Source organism: Myodes glareolus, chromosome 21 (genome assembly GCF_982192425.1).
Source record: "Myodes glareolus chromosome 21, mMyoGla1.1, whole genome shotgun sequence".
NCBI lineage: Eukaryota > Metazoa > Chordata > Mammalia > Rodentia > Cricetidae > Myodes > Myodes glareolus.
In genome coordinates, this window is record NC_142046.1 from 55,269,528 (window position 1) to 55,292,166 (window position 22,639).

General features: G+C 40.4%; 1 non-coding gene across 1 annotated transcript; it reads right to left on the reverse strand.

The window, feature by feature from the left end:
• Window positions 1-13,263: 13,263 nt before the first annotated feature.
• On the reverse strand, window positions 13,264-13,428 carry LOC125395135 (U1 spliceosomal RNA). The gene has a single exon (XR_007230462.3). It is a non-coding gene; the product is annotated as a U1 spliceosomal RNA (small nuclear RNA).
• Between the last annotated feature and the right edge of the window lie 9,211 nt (window positions 13,429-22,639).

Consider the following 22,639-nt stretch of genomic DNA (forward strand, 5'->3'; position numbering starts at 1 on the left):
CTTTGCCATCAAGGCTGGGAAGGTTGGAGCAGAGACAGGTGGAGAAACTGAACGACCTTGGGGTTCAGGTTACTGGAGCCAATTATCCGCAGAGGCTACGAACAACACAGGAATGAAAGGAACCCAGGGACAGCCACCGATTTAGCAGCTTCGTCAGGGCCAAGCAGAGACCCTGGCTGCCAAGAATGGAGGGCTTCTTGTTGTGGATTCTGTTTTGTTTTTCGTCCCATCAAAGCCTCACAGAGTATTTGGCGTGACAGGGAGATTCTATTTAGAGAGAGCAAGGCACAGCCTTCCAAGGATCCCGCATCTCCTGATTAAGTTTCCACAGCTGGTAAATGAGATTCAGTTACACATTGGAGCCCGGTCAGTAAGCTGGCGGGTCCCAGGCAAAGAACAGTTTCAGGGTTAGGAAATCTACCTCAGCTCTGATGAGCAGTAAATGTTAATAGTAATGATATCCAAGATAAAACTGAGTTTCCTGAGTACATGCTTCCCCAGAAGAAACAAATCTAAAGAATTCCAGAGACACGAACATGAGCAAGTTCTAAACCACGCCTGCTCAGAGGTGTCATTTCCAGAGGACTCTTGGCACCTGTTGCAATGTACAGGAGGAAATGTTTCAACTGAAGTTCCATGCCAGCCTCAGCCTAAACATGACGACTTTGGGAAAGCCAAACTCTATACAATCTATCTAAGTAAGCTGTCCATTAGATGCTACATTGAAATTGAAAAGTAGTAGCCAGGTGGTGTTGGCGCACACCTTTAATCCCAGCACTGGGGAGACAGAGGAAGTGGATCTCTGTGAGTTCGAGGCCAGCCTGGTCTACAAGAGCTAGTTCCAGGACAGGCTCCAAAGCCACAGAAAAACCCTGTCTCAAACAAAACAAAACAAAACAAAACATTGAAAGGTAGCATGCCGTTCATGCTCAAAGGATTAAATCTGAGCCAGCGTACACTTGGAATCTATGTTTTTTAAGAAAGAATATTTTGCTCTTGGATCAATCATTCTCCTCTGGTAAATAAAGTTTTTTTTAAGTATACGTTGGTATTTGGCGTGCGGTTTTGAACCTATACATTTTTCATTGTTGAACTGTTTTCCAACTAAGCCTTCATCTGTCTAATATGTGAGCATTTGGTTAGACTCCTAATATCAGTGAACAGTGGGGAGAGTAGACAAGTGAGGTAGCTAGGAGCCAGAAAAGGCAGGCACAAACGGAGAGCAGGTGGGAGGATTGGAGGGCAGTGCTAGCGAGTCCTCTCCACCGGGAAAAGTGAGCTCAATAAATGAGGCAGGGGCCAAAAGCAAGAATAGGTGGAGAGAGGAAAATGAGCCACTTGCAGGCTGTAAAAGGAGCTAAGAGCCAGAAATGATCATAAACAAAACAAATAGAGTTGCAAATGGACCGGCGTTTACGGAGAAGGGTTTGTCAACAGTTTCTTACGAGAGTGGGGCAGTGGAGAAAGGACGTCCACGGGACGTTAGGCGGCCATTGTGAGTTTTTAAAATGGAGTTACAGTCAACAGTAGGGGCAGAGGCAGACTGTGGAAGGTGCAGGAAGCAAGAACAGACTTTTCCAGATACTAGGGTGGGAAGAGAAAGCAAAGGCGAGGCATAGGAGAGATGGAGAAAGGGGAGAATTCTCTAAGAAAGTTAACACTCCTGCTTAGACCTTGGGGCTGCTGCAGGAGTGTTAGTGCAGGAGAGAGCAGGGATGGAGACTCAGGCATGGACGGGAAAAGAAAGGCATGAGGCAGGCCTTGGGAAGGGAGCCAGGAGATTCACAACAAACAAGGGGATCTGCTCTAGATATCCGTCAGATCACTAAGGTAAAGGATAGCGAACGTACCAAAGAAAACAAAACACACAGAATGTGTACCTTTGTAAAAACACAGCTCACTGTGTTGGACTTTTGAGGATCCAGCAATACACACCTAAGAGTCAGACAACAGAATAATAATAAGCCAGCAATAATATCTTAAAATAACTTTTTTGGAATATCTATTCTATGTGTATGAGTGCTTTGCCTGCATGTATGTAAGTAGTCCCTGTGTGTGCCTCGTACCTGCAGAGGTCAGAAGAGGGAGCCCAATTCTCTGGAACTGAATTACAGATGGCTGTGAGCTGTTTTGTGGGTGCTGGGAATTGAACCTGGATCCTCTGAAGAGCAGCAGGGCTCTTAAGCTCTGAGTCATCTCTCCAGGCCCTTTAAAATACTTTCTCATTGTTAAGTAAATTAGCCTGGAAACTTCACAGTACTTGGAGAGATTTGCAATCCTTACTGTTTAAATTTAAATTGGTTTTTTTTTAACTTCTTAGATTGTTTTATATGAATGAGTGTTACATCAAGCTATCTCTCTAGCCCCAATTTAATATAACCACCAATTTAAGGTACTTGGATAAAATATCCGAAGAATGAATGCTCACTACTTTTTTATGGCAGGGAGAAATAAAGGCTTATCAGCAATTAAATAGGAAACTCGTTATCTGTGGGGCTAAGTGTCAAACCCAAGATTTGCACCTCTATTTAGAGCTTCACTCCCCAGCCCCAAATGTACTGTTCTGGAAGGATACTGTGCCTCTTGAGCACACAGTCAGATCCTGTGACTCTGGACCCTCACCAAGGCAGAGTGTTTCTCCTTTTCTTTACAGGCAAAGGTCTCTGCAGATGCAACTGGAACCGAGTCAAAGCTTTATCCATATCTGTCAGACACAGTCCCTCCTATTTGTGGGCAGGGATGGCAACCTCATGAACCATCAAAACTAAAGATAAGCCAGGATTTTTAGCTAACTTGATGCTGCGAATGCTGTTGTACATAGACTTTGCACAGTCGAGTACGGCGAAGACGTCAGCTGCCCTCCACGGCAACTCTCGTTTCTAAACCTTTGCAGCTGGCTGTTTTCATAGACTGTTGGCTCTTCTTTAATCTGATCACTGATACCTAGGAGGAGATAGCATAAATCACATTCATTTCTTTCCTTGGCAGTTTTCACTTGACTTCTTAATGTTATTTGGCTTCTCTACATTTAACAGTTTGAATTAAGTTAACGTCTAATAGGAATAGGAATCCGAATTTGTAAGATAAATCTTTCAACGAGCCCAATCTTTTTTTTAAACCAAGATTATAAAATGTTTTAAAGTATAAGAATATGAGAAATAAAAACGTCCCTTGCTCACTGTAAGACTCAAAGCTATGTTTAAAAATATGAAGCCACTAATTTCAAGACCAGGCTTAATATATACTCCTCCTGCATATGAGAAAAGATGTGCATTAATTTGACTATGCAAGGTTTCCTCAAACAACTCTGAAGACAGAACATCTATCTACTCTTAGGTAAGCTGATATCTAAAATACATGACAGTGCTTCGTGTCTATGGGGGAGACTGAGCTAAGAGAACTGGCTATTCAGCCAATATCTAACTAAACATATAGTACTTAAGTTGAGCTTTGAAGGTTGTTGGGACTTCCATAAAATAAAGATTAAATGAAGGAATCCCAGTTAAAATGGCAGAGGCAATATCAAGAATATCAGTTTGGTGATGGCGTGTTGTTAGTTATTATCAAATTGCCTTAATAGAAAGGACTTTGATCAAATAAAGGAAAAAAGAAGAGAGAGAGAGAGAGAGAGAGAGAGAGAGAGAGAGAGAGAGAGAGATAATAACTAGATTGATAATAGTTAGATAGATAGGTAGGATTTTGTGAATAAATATCTTTTAAAAAGAAAGATTCAAAGAAAAGGCAAGAGAAATATCTCCTTTCATTTACTAAATTCTGAAACTACAGAAATGAGTAAGGCCCATTCCTCAGTCTCACAGTTCTCACCACGTTGTGGGGGAGGCAGCAGCAACCCTACAAACGGCAGGTCAGCATTGTTCGCCTTTGAAATCTTTTGAGCTCCCGAAAGAACAAAGCCAGCCTTGCACACCACAGGAACTTTGCACATCCATGAAGTATGGCAAGGGGCACCCACGCAGAAGAGTCAGCTTGTGCAAAGATGCTCAGACACTTCCCTGTAGATTGTATCCCTCTACTTATGGAATTATGAAAATAAGAAGAAAAATACAAATCAAGCCCTTAACTTTTTGCCAGGGGATGTCCTCCCATCAAATCTTCAGATTTCCCTGAGGTGAGTATTATCTCCACTTAGCATGAGAGGAAACTGAGGCACAACGGGTTAGGCACTTGCCCAAGGTCACACAGCTAGAGGGTAGATTTCAACTCAGAAAGGCTGGATCTATTCACATAAGTCAGACACTTTAGTGGGTGAGGTGAAAGAAATGTGGGGATTAGTTCCACCAATATTACAGTTTGGAGAACATTTTCAACACCGCAATGTCCCTGGAAAGGAAGCCATTCTCAAACACATGCTGTGTGCGTCTGCGTTGCTGCCTGTGAGCTACTGCCGACTGCTCCACGGACTTTGCCCTTCTGTTTGGAAATTGTCGTAGACGGCTGTCAGGGTTTCTGTTCAAAACTTCTATTCCCTTGAGAACAATTTTCCCTAAGCGCCTTCCTTTCCAGCGATGTGCTTGCAGTAGGGGCCTCCTTGGTATCTGGGAGCCACGGCAATAGGACTGAAATTGTAATTGGTGAATTTTGCTGTGTTGAAATATGGTAGGCTTGGTTGGCATCCTTGGCTATTTCCTCCACCATGTAACAACACTGTACATAGCTGTTGGGGGTAAAGCCAGAAGGCAGAGAGAAATACATAAGGTTGGAAATTGGAGAGAACATTCTGAGGGGATTTGAATGCCTAGGTTCTATTGTCCCTGAGTTTTAACGTACCTTTTCTTCTTGAACTAAGGCATATGAGACAACCCTGTCATCTTCCAAACAGTCTCTTCTACCTTAAACTAATTTAAATTCTGCCACTTAGAGTAAAAAAAAAATTCTAACAGAAACATAAAAAAGTCATACGCACACAAAAATACTTAAATTAACCTTTATAAACAAAAGTTGCTGTGTCACTAGATGAATAGATAAATAGGCAGATGGATAGAATAATGTATATGTATATATATGTATATATATTCTGATATATAGAGATATGCAGATAAACAACTAATCAGGAAACTATTTCATGAATGTGATTAGCAACTGAATATTCAATTAATGCTGCCAGACTTTGTCTGATGTTCTTAGGGCTTCCCTCTTCTCTGTTGCTAGGACTCGGGGTTAAGCATTTCACCAAAAGTTTCCTGAGTTCTTAAAGAATCTCGGAAAGATGCATTTGGAGGCCAATTCTACAATAAAGAAACTGATTTTTAACTAACCATAGCAGAGAGTAAACCCCAAATGTATACGTTTTCCCTTCAAAGTCATTAGTCTGCAGCAATGCACTTAGTCTTCAGAGGCTATTTCTCGAAGCAATACCGGAACTCCGCTTGGGGGTAGCCTTCCCAGATTACCACCTATTTCCTTGACTATTCATAACAGTACCAGGGTTTTATCATTGGAGACAAGTCTAAACTTTTGGAGTGAGCCAAATATTGAGAGCCAAAGTTGTTGATTAAGGTGAGTAATTGAGCTTAGAAAACCATTTGGCATTAAAATAATATTGAATGTAAATATGAAGATAGATTTTTCTGTTTCATTATTTATAAACTGCCTTTGACAGGTAGTTTTACTTAGTTATATACTGTTTAAATTCTATATGCAGTTTAGCTAAAAAGTAAAACTTCCAAATATTATTTGTGTGATTCAGTTTATTCGTCTAAGAGATTCAAAAATGAAAATAACGAAAGGTATTTTTCCTAAGTCTAAGGTCTGATAATAACACGAATACATACACTGTCATATGCTTTTGTACAGATTATGTAAGCGTATTTTTCAAGTCAAAATTTGATTTTTAACCTCCCAAACAATGAACCATCATTTAGTCAGACAGTATTTTTATCAGGAACAAGAGGGAACAATATGCAGAGATTCTTTATTCTAAATGTAATTTTTTTTTCCTCTTTGAAAAATAGAGCAGTTATAGCATTAATCACATCGGGGGTTTTCTTTTCAAACATTTCCTTCCTTTTCAAGGAATTCTTTCACCCGCTCTGAGACCAAGACACCCACTGGAGGAGTCGAGTAACCAACACAAGCACTCGAGTGCTTTCAGCAAGGGCGCCATGACAGGGCTTTTCCAAATCTTCCTTCATTCATTCAACACAAAGATTTCAAAGCAGTCTCCCAAGTTCCCCAGAAGAATGCATATATCTGACTTGAAAAATCTATCAGCAAGATTGGGCCAGCATTATCTTTACTAGTGATTTCTTAAATAAATAAATAAATAGATAGATAGATAGACCTCCCCCCCCCCAAAATCTTTCTAGAACATGATTTCAGACACCCCAGACAGAAATGTCACATGCGTGGCACGGACGGCTGTTGCGTCTGTCCTGTTTCACGGTCTCGCATTCTGAGCAAACACAAAGGCTGCTTTCCCCAAAGGGTTCAGAGGGCACACGATTTCATTTCTTCAGAAAATTGTTTCTCGGGGTTTCAATCTTCTTAGCTGGAGATGACAAAACATAATATCAGAAACACTTATTCCTCTGATCTGCTATATTTTCACCGCATAAATAAAAGCTCGGGATGCATTTAAGACAGGTGGACTCAAACTTCGGGATAAGCCACATAGGTTACAAAAAGAAATCGGATAAATGTGAGAACATTTAATTGCAAAGCGTTTAGGAGCATGATCGAAGCAAAAACCAAACCCTTTTAAAATAGTTTGAATTGTCAGTCTCGTTTTATTCGAGCAGCATTTGATTTTTCTAAATCTTGGGGTTAATGAGACAAGTGACAAAAAACTAAATTGGATTTTAAGAAAAGGGGCTTCGAACAAGCGCCATTTGGCTAACACTTCTCCTTTCTATTTCTGCGCACTGTGGTGAGCACTATTTTGGTTTTCAACCTCATTACGCTCTTATTCATAAGGCATGGTATAAAAACTTTCAACCTCAAATGTTTTTTAGAATAAAATAAACCATGCGTCTATGAAAAGATGAGCATAATAGCTTTTTTGTAGCGCGCCCGGTGCACTGCGCGGCTGGCCTTGCCGGGCACTGGGTGAGCAATTCACATTAACATTAATATGTTCTTAGGCGCCTACTGTTCTATCATTTAGGCAATAATTTGAGGATCAATTTAATTTCATGGGAATTTCACTATTCCGGGCTGACTTTGTGGCTTTGTCATATAAAGAAATTGAGTTCGGAGCACGTAAGATTTCACGGTGATTCTCTTCTGGAGTAACTGACCATGTCCACACTCGCGCATCTATTACATACCTGTCACTAAACGTGTCATCACGGGTGAAACTAGTTATGAAAGGGGGCTGCTTCCGAGGTACGATACCACCTGTCTTGTCTCAACTTGCAGATGATTTGCAAAAATCATACAAACTCTGGCATCTAGCCGAACATGAGATATATATTCTATTATATATCATAATAGATAGATACCCTATTCTATTATGGCTGCCATCTTGGATTAAGGCAGGTCCCTAATAATGCATTGATATTTAATTTGGGAATGCTAACATGGTGTGTCATATGGAAGGCCTCCTATAGACATCACGCAGTTCAGGAAACTGATTCTGTGTCGAGGTGAAACAGCGCTCACAGGATTGCTCTATGTTCTTAGCTAGGAGGAGCTTCAGCGGACACTAGGACTAGGGCAGGGGGCATGGGGAAGGGAGTAAAAGCTAAGATTCTGTTTCCGAATTCTTTTTGGTAAGTTTGAGCAACTAACTATATTCTTGGCACCAAGAATTACTTCTAATGATTGCAAGAAAGTGCAGAAAAGGTGCCTTTTTACTCTTAGGCAGCAATTCACACATTCCACTCGCTGAAGAGGGGAAGGCTGAGGGGTATGCGCATTATACTAAGACTCAAACTTTGGGGAACTTCTGAACTTGGATAAAATGCATTGAGAAGGTATCCCAAGGTTAAATACACATGTACCAGGCAGACACCAATGCATATAAAAGGTCAAGTGCACTCTGATGTGACAGTGGGTGGTTCACTCATGTCCAATAGGTCATCTAAAACCAAAACTCAAGGAAACCTCAGGGTTAAGCCACACCCACAGAGAAAATGGCTTAGCGGATAGATATGGAAAGGGCACTCCGTGGGAAAGCTACAAAAGGCACGGTCTTCTGGATAGCACATGCACTGTCTCTAAAGTAGCCCTCATTCTAAATTGCAAATCACTGGAACAATTGCTCGTATTTTCTCAGATTACACTGCCATAAAACTAGAATTCAATAGCCTAAAAAACTACACAAATACAAATAGGCTGAATAATATACTCTTGAGTGGTCACTGGGTTACTGAAGAAATCGTGGAGGAACTTAGAGAGAATGAAAATGCAACTTACCAGAACCTTTGAGACACGGCTGGGAAGAACTAAAGCAGTTCCAGGAAAGGAGTGTACAATTGTGAGTGCTTCCACTGCAAAATCAGGAGGATCACAATATATATATATATATATATATCATCCTAGAAAACACTGACGATTCAAACTTCAAAGCTGTAGGTGGCATAAATTAAATATCAGAGCAGAAGCTAATGTAATAAAGACAAAGAATACATAGAATCCATCAAAGAGTTGATCCTGCAACTTAGTAAAATTAAAGATTGAAGCAGGAGGTCATAGATTCCAATGAAATCCAGACAATCATTAGTGAACATTTTGAAAACATTTGCATTTTTGCAACAGCAAGGAAATGAAACTAGCCTAAATATCCATCAACAGAGGAGTGGATAATAAATATGTTGTATTTGTATATACTACAAACTTATCTGTAAAGAAAAATGAAATAATGATATCTGTAGAACTATAGATAGGCTGTATTAAGTAAAATAGGCCTGATTCAGAAGGTTAATTCCCTACATGCTTTCTCATACACAAAACTTAGATGTAAAGTTATTGTGTGTCGAGTACATGTGTGTTTATATTTGCATGTGTGAAGTTAGCAGGGGATTGTATTCATGGAAGAAAAGAAATGGGGGTTGGGGAGAGAAGGTAATAGAATATTTGTGATATAAAAGCAGAACAGGGCATATCTGGGGGGGGGGGGAAGAGAACCAGCCTAACAGGGTGGGGGCAGAGGACAGGAAGGAGACAGTGAAGGAGGGGAACAACCTAGAACAAAAATGGTATTTATTTATGAAAATTCTACTACAAAATACATACTTCATATATTAACCTAAGAGAAGTTAATTTCTAAAAACTTAAAGCCCACTAAAATTACAAAAATTTTAACAAGTTTTGAGGACATTCTATTAATATCTACACCATAGGTTCTTTCTGGATGATTCTGTTCCATCTTTTGCTCGACTTCCTAGATCAAGTCCAGAAGATGCCCAGTTCTAGCAGTCATTTGAACATTCATCAAAAAACAAGATGCATATTCTCCTGAGCGATATGTGTGGCTCAAGAAATACTCACATGTATGATACCACTTGACTTAGAGGGAAAATTGAGTTAAAAATAGACCTCCCAAAGCTTAACAGTTGCAATAAAAAAATCAACAAAAAATAATCCTAATAGCATATTCTTACAAAAGCCAACATTCTGATTTAAAAGTTATTATAAAATTGTAATTTTTATCTTGAATAAAAATGAATACATTATCGTAGTAAGAAGATAGGTAGGGATAGAGTATTTAAAGGGGAAAAATAAAGAATTGGGGCTGATTTGTAGAAACAAGGGGAAATGCCTGCAGGGTACAGAAAAACACAAAAAAAGTGCCTCCGAGATTAAGCATGAGGCTACTTTTCTCTTAGTACTTAAGACCTAAATTCTGTGGTGTGAACTTTCTGCATTTCCCTACTGCTGATTTAAGATGAATTACTTACCTGAGAAAATATCGTGTATAGCCAACAGGTGTTTCCTGAGTTGTATTAGGCCCTTTCTCCTATTTCCAGTTGCCTAAAAGCTAATTAATATCATGAAAACATGGAATAGACTTCACTGGAAAAGCTGTTGTCCAAATGTAGATGAAGTGTTTCTAAAGACAGGAGATATCTACACGCCCTATATGCATTAGCTTTTTGGCAATCTAAGAATGTAGGAAACTTAAACAAAATAACCTCCAATATCCACCTAGCTTTTCTAGTTTAGAAATGTTTCATTCTAGGGACTCCAATGCAATTTAAAATTTTTACGCTTGTTTGTGTGCACACATGCATTCACGTCCACACTACAGCACACATGCAGAGGTCTGAGAACAACTAGAGAATTGCTTCTTTCTATCATGTGGGTCCAAGGAATCAAACTCAGAGTTTCAGGCTTGGCAAATACCTTTACCACTCAGGTTTTCGGGGTTGGTAGAAAATACCACTGAGCCAACATGTCAGCTCTAATTTAATTTTTGGATGATGAGTAAGTAGCAGTACATATAGATGCTATAGAAGACAATACATTTGTATATTGATTGGTGACAGAATACTGCTTGTTACCTCAGTAAAAAGAAGCATTCTCCAATTTGAAATTCCAATATAAACCATGGAAACTCCTGAACAAGTCAGACTATTGCCAAGGCTCTCCACAAACTAATGGTAAGGCCCTATTCTTAAAAACAGCACCTGGGTCTCAATGAACATGGAGAACTCAAGCTGGTGCCCTTGCTCCTACCATGATTATGAAAGGTACTCTGTGTACTAACAAAGAAAGGTTAACACCAACCTGCTACAGTCTGTCCCTTCTGGGTGACCTGCTTGCATGACACACTTTCTCAATAGTAGCCCAAAAGCTGTGTAAACACTATCTAATTGGATTTAAGGTCCACTCCGTAAGATGGAACCCATGCCTGACACTGGTTGGGTGGCCAAGATTCTAAGACTAGATAGGCCATGGACCAAATATTGTTGCTCCACTAAAGGAATGAAGAAATATGACTCCTAACAACATTCTGCTATGCTCACAGGTAAGTGTCTCGCTCTGCCATCATTAGAGAAGCTTTTCCCTGGTGGTAATTAACACAGAGATCCACATCAAGACAATGTACAGAGAGTGAGAAACCCTGGAAGACTCCATCCTAATTGGAATGTCTTCAACAAAGCCCTCTTCTCAAGACTCGGGGAACTTTGGCAAAGTGGAAGCAGGAAGATTCTAAGAGCCATGGGGAATGAAGACACCAAGAAAATGAGGCCTTCCAGACCCAACAGGACCCATGCACCTATGACCTCACAGAGACTGTGGCAGCCCGCACAGAGCCTGTATGGGTCCAGACAAAATAGGGTCCCAGCACTGATGGGGAACTGGACATCATCTCCCAGTCATGACTCAAGCTGTCTCCAATTAACAACTCAAAAAGGAAAACTTAGTTTCTCTAACGCAGTGTGGTATGCAAGCCACACATAAAGGCAAGCCTATGCCCAGAAGTAGACGGCCAACACAAAATGAACTCTAAGGATTTGAGGAAATTTTCTGTCTCATATTACTGTGTCTGGGCATTTTCTTTTTTATCTTTTGCAAATATATTATGGTTGTGAGAGTTCTGTGTGTGTGTGTGTGTGTGTGTGTACACGCGCACGTGCATTCCTCATGGTCTTTCTTCATTTCGTCCCTCTTTCCTTCTTTCCTTTTTTCCTTCCCTTCTTTCATTAGATTGGTCCTTGTATTTTAGCCTAGTCTATCTTTTTTATTTGTCTGTTTGTTTTCTTTGAAAAGAAGAAAAAGTCCTGCAGTTGGAAGGACGTAGAGACAGGGAGGGTCTGCAAGGGAATAAGGAAGGGAAAACTGTGATTGGAATAGAACATATGAAAATAACTTTATTTTTAATCAAACTTAAATAAATAAATTCTAGCATAAGAAAAAGTATGGAAAACATAAAAATGTTCAGCTATAGGGGTATGCCCACATTTGGGGGAATGTGCCCAAGAGGGTATCTTCCTTTACAGCCCTTTAAAGATACACTCATGAGAATAAACATTTTCTACTTTTGGGGGATTGTTCCATTAATTCATGACCAAGAAGCTATGTTCTAATCCAATGCTTTGAACAAAAAAAAAATAAATCTGCCCAGGTCTCTCTCTCTCTTTTTTTTTTTTTTTTTTTTTTTTTTTTTTTTTTTTTTTTTTTTGGCTCCTCTCGATTTTAAGTAGCAAACCTGGTGATTTATTTTATTCAACACAAAATAAAAGCAGTGGTTGACTCCCATGACTGCCTTTGTTCTTCCTTGTTGGCCCCTTTTTGCCCTATTTGAATAGCACTGTACCTCCTTCAGCTTCCATTCTTAATGAGGTTATTTACCTTGCATACCCAATGAACCCAATGAGATTGTACCTTATATAATAAATCCTCTACTCTGAGGTATGTCTGAGAGGGCAACCTATTTTGCTATTAAAAGGTATAACCTTTTAACTGAGATTGGTCCTAAAGCTGGACACAACTTCTCTACTGAATTTCCAATTACTTAACGATGTCACCGTAGCATACAGGGGTTCACATTTACACACGCTCGTGGATCAGCCACACAAACGCCCACTCATTACAAAACGACTTTTAAAAGCTCATTTTCCACCACACGTATAAATGTTCCTGCTTATGTGTGTTAATGAAATACATGTGTGCTAATGCTGCAAGCTGGGCACTAAAGAATAATCATTTTAATGCATTAGCATCGCTATCAATTACGTGAGCTAATAAAATGCAAGCAACAACAGTCCATTCGGGCTCTAAATTTCCTTCCAGTCAAGAACTGCTATTCTCCCTAGGCCGAGTTATTTACCGGAAGCTGTAACGTTGACTAACTTAACTTCAACTTACATTATTACTACAGTGAGAAATAGCAAGCCGAGAAATGTCCGAAAGTTTTGACGCAAAGGACAAGGAAGCCTGACTAGTTTACCATTTTGACAGTAACCTTAGCCTACCATCATTGATGGGATAGAGGTAGAGACCGTTAGTAATCGATGGGAAGTGGGGGGAGGGGCTGCTATGCCTTTGAGTCCATTTAAGTCATACCATTCAAAGATACTACTATTACAAGCATTTCAAATAAATACGTTAAATAAAATTGTTTTACTTAAAAATTATCTTAATAAAACTTTTCCTTAAAACCCTATCTCACCTTTTATTCTATTTTATTATCTTTCTATTGACACAAAGCCTCACTCTATAACCCAAGTTGACCTATAACTCACAATGAAGTCCAGTTTGGCCTCAGACAAACTCAAGGTAAACCTGACTTCAGCCTCAGGTAATGGGACCAAGGTGTGAGCCACCATGTCCTGGGACTTTTGTGTGTCTTTTCTCCTGGGGAGAGTGTGAACACAGCCCCCCCCCCACCACAAATTTTGCAGCTGAGTGTTCTGCATTTGGAGAAATTGCAGGACTCGGCACATATGGTGCACAATGGATGAGCCTCGCCCTGGGAAAACCACCTTGGTTATCATGGTATCTCCCCTGCCAGCTAAGGATACTTTCACAGGTCTTAACTTCAGCTTTCCATTAACCTGATCAGTGTGCTTGATGCTGCTGCCCTAACCTAAAAAACATGTTTTCATTGCTAGCCAAGTGCAGTGCTGGTCAGATTTAATACCTACATGGAGAAGAATGGAACCTGATCCTTATCTCCCACACCTCACAAAGCTGAACTCCAAATGGGTCAAGGACCTCAACATAAGACCTGGGGCCCTGAACCTAACAGAGGAGAAAGTAAGGAATATGATTGAGCTTATTGGAACAGAAAGCCTTTCTGGTCAGGACTCCAATAGCCCAGGAAGTTCAGATCAACAGTTCGGCACATGGAGAGATGGCTCAGTGGTTACGAGCACTGATTGCCCTTCCAGAGGACTGAGGTTCATTCCAAATACCCACACAAAAACTCACAACTATCTGTAGCTTCAGTCCTAGGGAATTCAACACCCTCTTCTGGCCTCCTAGCACCAGGTACACACATGGTACACAAACATGTATGCAGTCAAAACATCCATACACGTAAATAAAATTGTAAACAGACCAGCAATTAATAAAAACGCTTTGTACAGCAAAGGACACCATCATTCAAACTAATGCTGACTAATTTGCACACTACCAAAGGAAAAACATAATCATCAGTCTTAGCTGTGAACCCAGAAAGCTACAATAATGTCTGCCTGGCAGGACAAGCCTACTAGTGTAATAGCAGCGTGAACATCAGGGAGTGACAAACCACTTTCTAATCGGATTTAAGGCTCACTCTATATAAACCCATACCTGGGCACCATTGTCAGGCCAATAATTTATGGCTCGACAGGTTAGGCTCTAGGGGAGAACCAACCAACTACTGTTATTCTACTAAATGGACATAGTAGCAAACCAATTCTTAATGACCCATTATTATAATCATAGACCAATTCACATCTCAATCCTTATCATAAAAATTGATTTGCATCTATTTACATTAGATGTAAATGAACACAGAGACCCACAACTGGTCAAGGTGCCGAGAATGAGAGACGGAAGAATGCTTGGTCCTAAATGGGAAATCCGTATCACATCCCCTCCTCCCAGGGTTCAAGTATCATTGTAAAAGACAGGGTGGGAAGACTATAAGAGCCAGAGGTGGTGAACGAATACAAGAAAGCAGAGTCCTCTGGACACAACAGGGCAGCTGCACATGAGTACAGCGAGTGTGACTCCATTCACAAGCCTTGTGTAAGGTCAAGTCAAACAAAAGCCCCGCATGGAGAGGGAAGGTGGGCATGAAGTCCCACCTCGGGCAAAGAAGCTATTGGCAACTGATAGCTGTTGGAAGACAGGAGCCAGTTTTCTTTAAGAGTTTTGCCCTTGGTAAATCGATCACACTGCCGTGGAAGGCCACACATCCAAGAATATATGGGCAGCACAAATTGGATTTGATGATGGGGGAGGGGGACAGAGAAGGACACAAAGTTGTGTGGGTTGGGAAAGGGGGAGATCTGAGAGGAGTACAAAATTCTCAAAGTATTAAAGAAAGAAAGCAGCAGCCAAAAAAGACCAGCTCTCTTAAGCCAAAAGACTTTGCTTACAATTCTCAAGAAAGGAGTAATTAGAAGGAGAATCTTCTCCACATAAATCATCTTGTTCCTCTCCCCTGCGGGAGACCCAAGAAAGTCTTGCCTGCTAAGATCTCATAGGTTGTGCCTAGACAATTCAAATATTGACAACCTACCATTTTACAGGCATTGCAAACATAGCAGAGAACAAAACCTCAGATATTTCTGGCAATAAGCATTTTTTCTACTGGTTGGGGAGATGATCTAGCAAGAAATATATATGCAGTATTTCAGACAAGGATAATATTGCTGCTGGGTGCTGGCAATAACAGTGAAATTGGTTTTAATTTAATAAAGAAAGCAAGAAAGGAGAGTGAAGGAGTGTTTTAAAGAGATATGACCAGGTCAGAGACAGCAAGCTGCTATCTGAGTATCTAAGATGAGTTTAAGGTAGAAAAAAGGGGGACACAGGAAGAGGACCACCACGCGGGCATAAGGATGAGCAGTGTAGAGCTTGTAAGCCATTGTGCGACAGGCTTCCACTATGAATATGAAGAGCAATAAGTGATAGGTGAGCAGATAAGTGGCTATTCCAACAGCCCAGATGAGAGAGGAGAGGGCCTTGGTGCTGAAAGAAAGGCTGAGCCCACAGCTGGACTCAGTCACCATTAATCCTGCAAAAATAGCTATATTATAAATTCTAATTCAAAACATTTAAGTGCTATAAAATATAATTCATCAGTAAGGATACAATTTAGTGGCTCCTGGGTGTTAAAATTTATTATAAAGTGTATTTGTGTGTGTATCACTTAAGGTTGCCGCATATCTACATTAAAGATTGAGTCAATAATCACGGCAAGCAAAGTTTCAAAACTAAAAAAGAAAATGATTACAAGTTAGCCTATGACATAACTTACACAGACACATCTTACAGTCTTACGTTTGTGTAGTATGAAATGTAAATATTGTAACAACAAATAGACACGGTTTTCAAAGACATTTCTTTTTACCATTTTATGCATATTAGTCTGCATGTGTAGATGCCTGTACCATGTGCGTGCCTGGTGCCCAAGTAAGCCAGAGAGTGACTGAGCCCCTGGAACAGAGATTACCAGATAGTTGTGCGCTGCCATGTTGGTGGGAATGAACCTGGTTTTTCTGCAAGAGAATCGAGCACTGTTAGCAACTGAGCCATCTCTTTAGCTCTGCAGAAATTTTAGTAAGACGAATAAACACCCTTAAGTAAACAGGTAATGATTATGTTGAATCAACAAGAACTGAGATCTAAAACAAGTCACAATCTTATGAAAGTCAAAAGTTAAAGTACAAAGCTTGGTTGTGTTCACTCACTTTTTGGTATTAAGGACGGAATCTGGGGCCTCGCATACGCAAGCAAGAGCTCTTTACACTGAGCTAAGATCTTGTGCTGCATCTTTTTCATGGTATCAGTCATTGAAACAAAACACACGGAAGTTTTCAGTATAGGTTTTTGGAAGAGGTTTTAAAGCAATTGTAATTTTAGCTTTCAATCAGGGGTCTCTTTAGCTTCATTTTACTTTACAATTCTCCTGAAATAACTGTGTTTAAACAACTAAAGATACAATCCTCTCAGGGGGAAAAAGATGAGTCAGATGATTGGGAAATAACTATGTGGAATCTGAGATTCCATGAAGCATAGCATAAAAATAAAAATTAAAGTAAGTTTTAAGAAAAGAGTTCCCTGGATTTCTGGAAAAGAGGCCATTCCCAGCAAAGGCTGATTGTCAGGTCCCGGAACTGCTCTTAGGAATGTCAGCAGCAGAAGTGGGTGGGAGAGCATAATCCACCTCTCTTCCCGGAGTCTCACTTTTGCCCATCTATCAACCACCTGACAACAATCTACTAATTATGCATTTGTAGAAAGAATGCTTTTTGCAACTAGAACAATATAAGAATTACATACAAATAGGAATTCTGAAAGACACGTGTAAGTTCATAAGGAAACAAGGGAAAGGCTGATCCTCACCTCAAAGTCAACAGAACACGCAAAGTACTGGAGAAGAAAGTGCCGGATGAGCAGTCTAGGAACACGAGGATGATGCCCCGGAATGTGCGGAGAGAGCACCAGGCACGCAGGCGTTACAGATCCACAGATTAAATGAAGAAATTCAGCTGTTCAACACCTGTTCCTTTAGGCGAAGCTGTGGAGTTGGGAGCTCTGGGTAGCAGCCACCCATATCCTTTCCTTCCTAGCTTCTACGACACCAAAGCAAAGATCTGGAGGATGAGAAAATCTAAAACTAAGATTTCTGACATTCTGGTGAGGAATTTAAATCCCAATGAAGGTGAATATTGGTACTGGGGCACAGTACTAGAAGATCCAGAATCCAGCTCTGCTGTGGCGGGGAGGGAACTAGTGTGTGCTCCGCACTGTGCAGACAGACAGGGGAAACTACCTAAGCAACACTGGATCTCCAGGGAGCATCCAGTCTGGGCAAAAGTCTGCATTTTTTGTATAAACCCAACTGACAATGTGGACTCAGAACAAACTTTTTGACGAGATAATAAATGTGTAATTCCTTTCATGCTTTAAGGGACTGTCTTATTGGAAATGGGCTTTCCCCCTTTTGTCTAAATAAAAACGAAAGATGTTAACTTTAACATAGTAAAACATACAACAAAAACAGTTATCAAAAAGAATTACATTTACAATATTCAGTCCATTTGTATTTAGCAAATTCAGAGAAAATACTCTACCATGTATCCCATCTTAGTAGCTCCAAAGTTGTATGCCTAATTTACTTTCTATCATAACTAAGGGCAACTAAAACTCTATTTAGTCTTTAACACCATCAAAGACCCCAGAAGGGCGGACAATTACCTGAGTAAGCAGGGAGTGGATTTCAAGCAACTTCCAAAACTCTAGAAATGACGGCAACATCCGGCTGCCTCCGCAACACTGGGGTACCCATCTACAACCTACAGGCCTAGCGTATCTGGCAGACTTTTCAGTGAAGTAGGAAATTTTAAGGACTGTTCCACCTTGTATTGGCAAAGCATCAAAGAATGTTTTAGAAATTCATTCAACATCCAGAAGAGAAATATAATTTATGCATTTATGCACAGAGCAACTTCAATCATCCTTTTTGTTATTGCAAACTGATCCCATTCTGTGGTACCCTAGAAGAAATACAGCGAATAGTGCAGGCAGAACAAATACGGTACTCGCTACTGCGAAGTAGAGAAGTCAGAAGGCAGTAGAATACTCTTTTTCAGTTTCTTATTTCTGCAGCAGAACTTCAAAAAACCTGGTCAATAAACTCTTCAGTATATTCTTTACTTTTTAAAATACTGTTATAACACATTGTTATAAATTATTATTATAGTATATTTTAATCATTTTCAGGTACATTAGGTAAGGGAAAATGTTAGTAGAAATTTAACCTTACCAAACGGTTAAGAGCAGAGGATATACAAAGAGGCAATGAGCAAATATGTGAGGGAGAAATGGAAGAGAAAGAGAAGCAAAGCAGGTCCTGTGCTGTGGAGAGGGAGAACTGGAGATGTGAAGGCCACAAGGGGAAGGCCAATGGGAGTGGCCTGCGCTGTCACCTGAGGCCAATTGACTTCTGGGCCTGCGCTGCCACCAAGGCCGTATTTGAAGCTGTGGCCCTACCACAGACAGGGTCTGTGTTGATGTCCCATGGCCCGTGTTACCACCAAAGGTCAAGCATGTATCTGTGATCTGGGTCACATGACCTGAGGCCATGATGACATCTGGGCCTGAGCTGCAGCATGGGACCATAGGACCATAGGACCATAGGACCCCATGTCTGGGTTGATGGTCCTACTGCAGCCACAGTCTGTGTTGATGTTTGTGGCCTGTGTTACCACTAAAGGCCATGTGGATGCCGGAGTCTAGACTACCACCCAAAGGTATGCTGATGTCTGAGGGCTGTGCTGAGCTAGTCCCACCCCTGGCCAGCCCTGGGAGAGCTGGACTCACCCCTCCCTGGCCACTGAAACTGGAGAGCTGGCCCCAGTGTTGTTGGTGACTGAGAGACGGCCCCGTCCTCGCCTGAGGGGTGGTTCCTGAAGACCCTGGCAGACCAACTCAGCTACCACCCAGGCTCACATCCTAGGCTTTGAATTAGCCCATCTGTGACCTGCTGGAGCACGTGAAGAGGCCAGTCAGACAGACCCATAGCCAAAGGCTCTCCATGACTGGGGCAACAACAGGACAACTGAGAGTCTTGATGAGAGTCTAGTATTGATGGCGTACCAGAAGCTAGGGGCCTTGAACCAGGCCAACAACTCACTGCAGCACGTGTCTGCACGGAAAGCTGTTTGGGCAAGCAGGTGTACTGTGCGTGCGACACAGTGTGGCATCCGATACCACTATGGCGAATGAAGATGTGATGGAGAAGAGGGCAAGACAGAGGCGTGAAGTGGTTTCTTTTTAATCATTTTTTTTAAATTTTATTTTGGGGGAGGTTACAAGGGTGGAGGGCAGACATGGAAGCACTGGGAAATGAGTGGGATGGGGGTACATGCTATGAAATTCCCAAAGGATCGATTTTAAAAATTAGGTTACAAAAGGAGTAGAGGCTACATGAAATACTGACGCAATGGATACCTAAGTTCAAACCTTGCCTCTACCACTTCCTGAGTGACCCTTACATGAGTTAGTTAACTTTGAACATCGGTTTCCTTATCTACAAGATGGAGATAAAAATTATCTATTGCAAAGAATCATTCTAAGGATCAAATAATACTGTGGACATAAAAGGTCTTATAACAGGCTGGATAAATATTAAGTAATCAATAAGAGCTCCACCCCATAGGAAACTAATGAATCAAAATGCCTCCGATTACACTGTTATACAGAGTCATACATTTAAAACACATAACTCTTAAGTAGTAGCCCTACAAAATCTCACATATACTATAAATCTATCTGACTTTAATCTCTTAAATATGAAGTTAATTTTCAAACCTATTACAAATTGTCTTAAGTTCTCAATTGGTGAGGCTTGTATCATAATTTGTAGTAACTGTTCTTTGTTGCATGAACATTCTAGACCAATATATACTATACTTAGCATGCAATACTACAAACTGCAGTATAATCATTTCTAAATTTATATACAAAGCCAACTTCAGGAAATTATTTGAACACACTTAAGAAATTGTGTCTGTAAGAGCTCAGTTGTGAGATGTCCAAAGAAATATTTTAAGGGATCAAAGATTATGGCATCATATTGAATATAATAAAGTAAGTACTTATTAGAAGACAGAAGGTTTGATTCATTTCTCTTAATTAGAAGAATTAATGAGCTCTGCATATCTATGTGCAAATAAAGGAAGGCAGAGGAAGTACGCAGCTGTGGGGAGGAGAGCCTTCACAGTTCAGACAAGCCCAGAGTGCTTCAGGCCACTGGGAGCAACCTCACTCTGGTTTCTTCCTAATGCTTAACCCTGCGTCATTCGTAGAGCGTTCCTTCCTGCTCTCCATTTTCTGAGTAACAAAGGTCTCTAGATTTTATTGCTCCCAAAAACTCTTTTTCTCCCCAGACTCTGATCTCCCACTTTTAAGCTGAATTTAAGTCAACTCTTTCTCAAAAGACCTTACACATATAAAAATGTTCTGGATTTGGAACTAAGAGTATTAATATTAGCTGAGATCTGGCAATCTTTCTGTAGGGCCATTGTTCTAGATTTTAAGTTTATTTTAAAATAGTAAACGTAGATAGTCAGAAATAAATTAAGGATAAGTAGCGAATTTTGGTAGTAAATTTAGAAAACAAGGAGAAAAGGAAAAAGTAATGCATATCCCACAGTTGAAGTAGTCAAAACGTTGTATTTTTTCAAGTTCTTTTAATTTATGTCACACACACACACACACACACACACACATACACACACACACACCCCTGAATCCTCAGATGTAAGATCAGACCATATGCACTGTAACTTTATATCTAGTTTCCTCTTAACACCAAGCAAGCATTCCTCACATCAATTTTAAATTTTTTTTAAGTATTTTAAAGGAATTAAAGACTCTCCCCCTTCTCTTTAGTATAGTGAAAAATATAAATGATCAGAATAATTCAAACTAAAAAACAAAACAAATGGATATGAAATTAAGGAGAAATTGAGGCAAGAACTGAGACTATGCACCCATGCATCCCTGCCCTCAGCTGTCTACGTGGGAGGGGGAAACTCATTACCGTTGGCAGCTGCTCCAGTTAAAGGGCTGCAGCCTCTTCTCGGTGGCAGATGTCTACAAGGCCTCGGATGACAGCGAGTGGACCGTGATTGATTCTAGAGTTTGGTAAGCGCAGTTCATGTGAAAGCAGCTACAAGAAGCAAATTCTGGTCCCACCAGAGAGTATCTTGCTCAGACCCAGTTTTACTTTAAGAACGTAGCTAATGATACAGCATTATTATATAATTTATAAAGTATGCAAACGGAAAAGACTAAACACTAAAAAGGGAGCTCACTGTGTGTTAAAAAGATAGACAGCTGTAAAAAGAGCTTCGCAGAAAATTTTGGTGCTGGGGCTAAAACTCAGTGGTTGAGTGCTTACACTAGGCCCTAGGCTGAATCTCTAGACCTGAAAGGACAAAAAAATAAATAAATAAACAATGACAACAAAAGACCACAAGATACAGCAAGTAGACATGAGTGAGCAAAATTAATTTTCTGACATCACTGCGGAAGCAAGAGCATCCTAGGAGGAAAGAAATAGGAACTAAAGAATAAAATGGAATAAAATTAAGTAGGAATATGATATTTACAATATCAAATGTATCATGACTCCTCACAATACACCATCTTATTTTCAAAACTTAAAAATATGACACATTTCAAGCCGTTCTTCCACTCAAAAGTGTTCATCGATAAAGCTATCATGAGTCCAAAACCACACTGAACACACTTTTCCATTAACTTTACCATGCAGTGTGGCTTCTGTTCATGAGGACAGTTTGAAGAATTCTCTAGTGCCCGAAGATTCGATTTTTCACATCAGTCTAAACACTACTATAATGCTGAGCAATCATTTAGTGGTTAAGTGTTCCCATGGCACAACTGCCTCCCCGCTTTGACTCCTGGTCCTCTTAGGAAATTAAATGAGATCTGTGTTCTTCTTCAGGATCAATGTGTGTACACACACACATAACTGTACGAAGCATTCTCAGAGGCCCCCGAACTCCTTCCATCCCTACTAACCACCTCTGCATCAGAAAAGGAGGGTTTAAAGAGAACGAGTAAAGAGGTAAACTGAGTCATAGGACAATGAAGACAGGGTGGGGGCTACAGAAAGAGCTTGACCATTCTGGGCCACGCTGGCCAATGCACTCTTCACTTAGCATCTAATTAAGTGAAGTCACTGTGTTTTCATCTCAGAACTTCCTGCTGTTGAGCCAGGCTATCATACAAAACAGAGGCACTATGAACTCTTAAGAGCAGGGTCTCAATCTCATTTCTATCCCCCCATGTCTGGCTTGTGGATAGCATTCATCAAAGGGAAAATGAAGGACTAAACAAACACATCAGGACGGAAATCCTACAGATGGCAGAACCTATATGTGGCATTATGTTATTACAAAAGGGTCCTTATTATCACTAAATGTTCTTTTAGTCAATCTCTGGCATATGTATTAATATATCATCTGGTAAAACTTCTTTG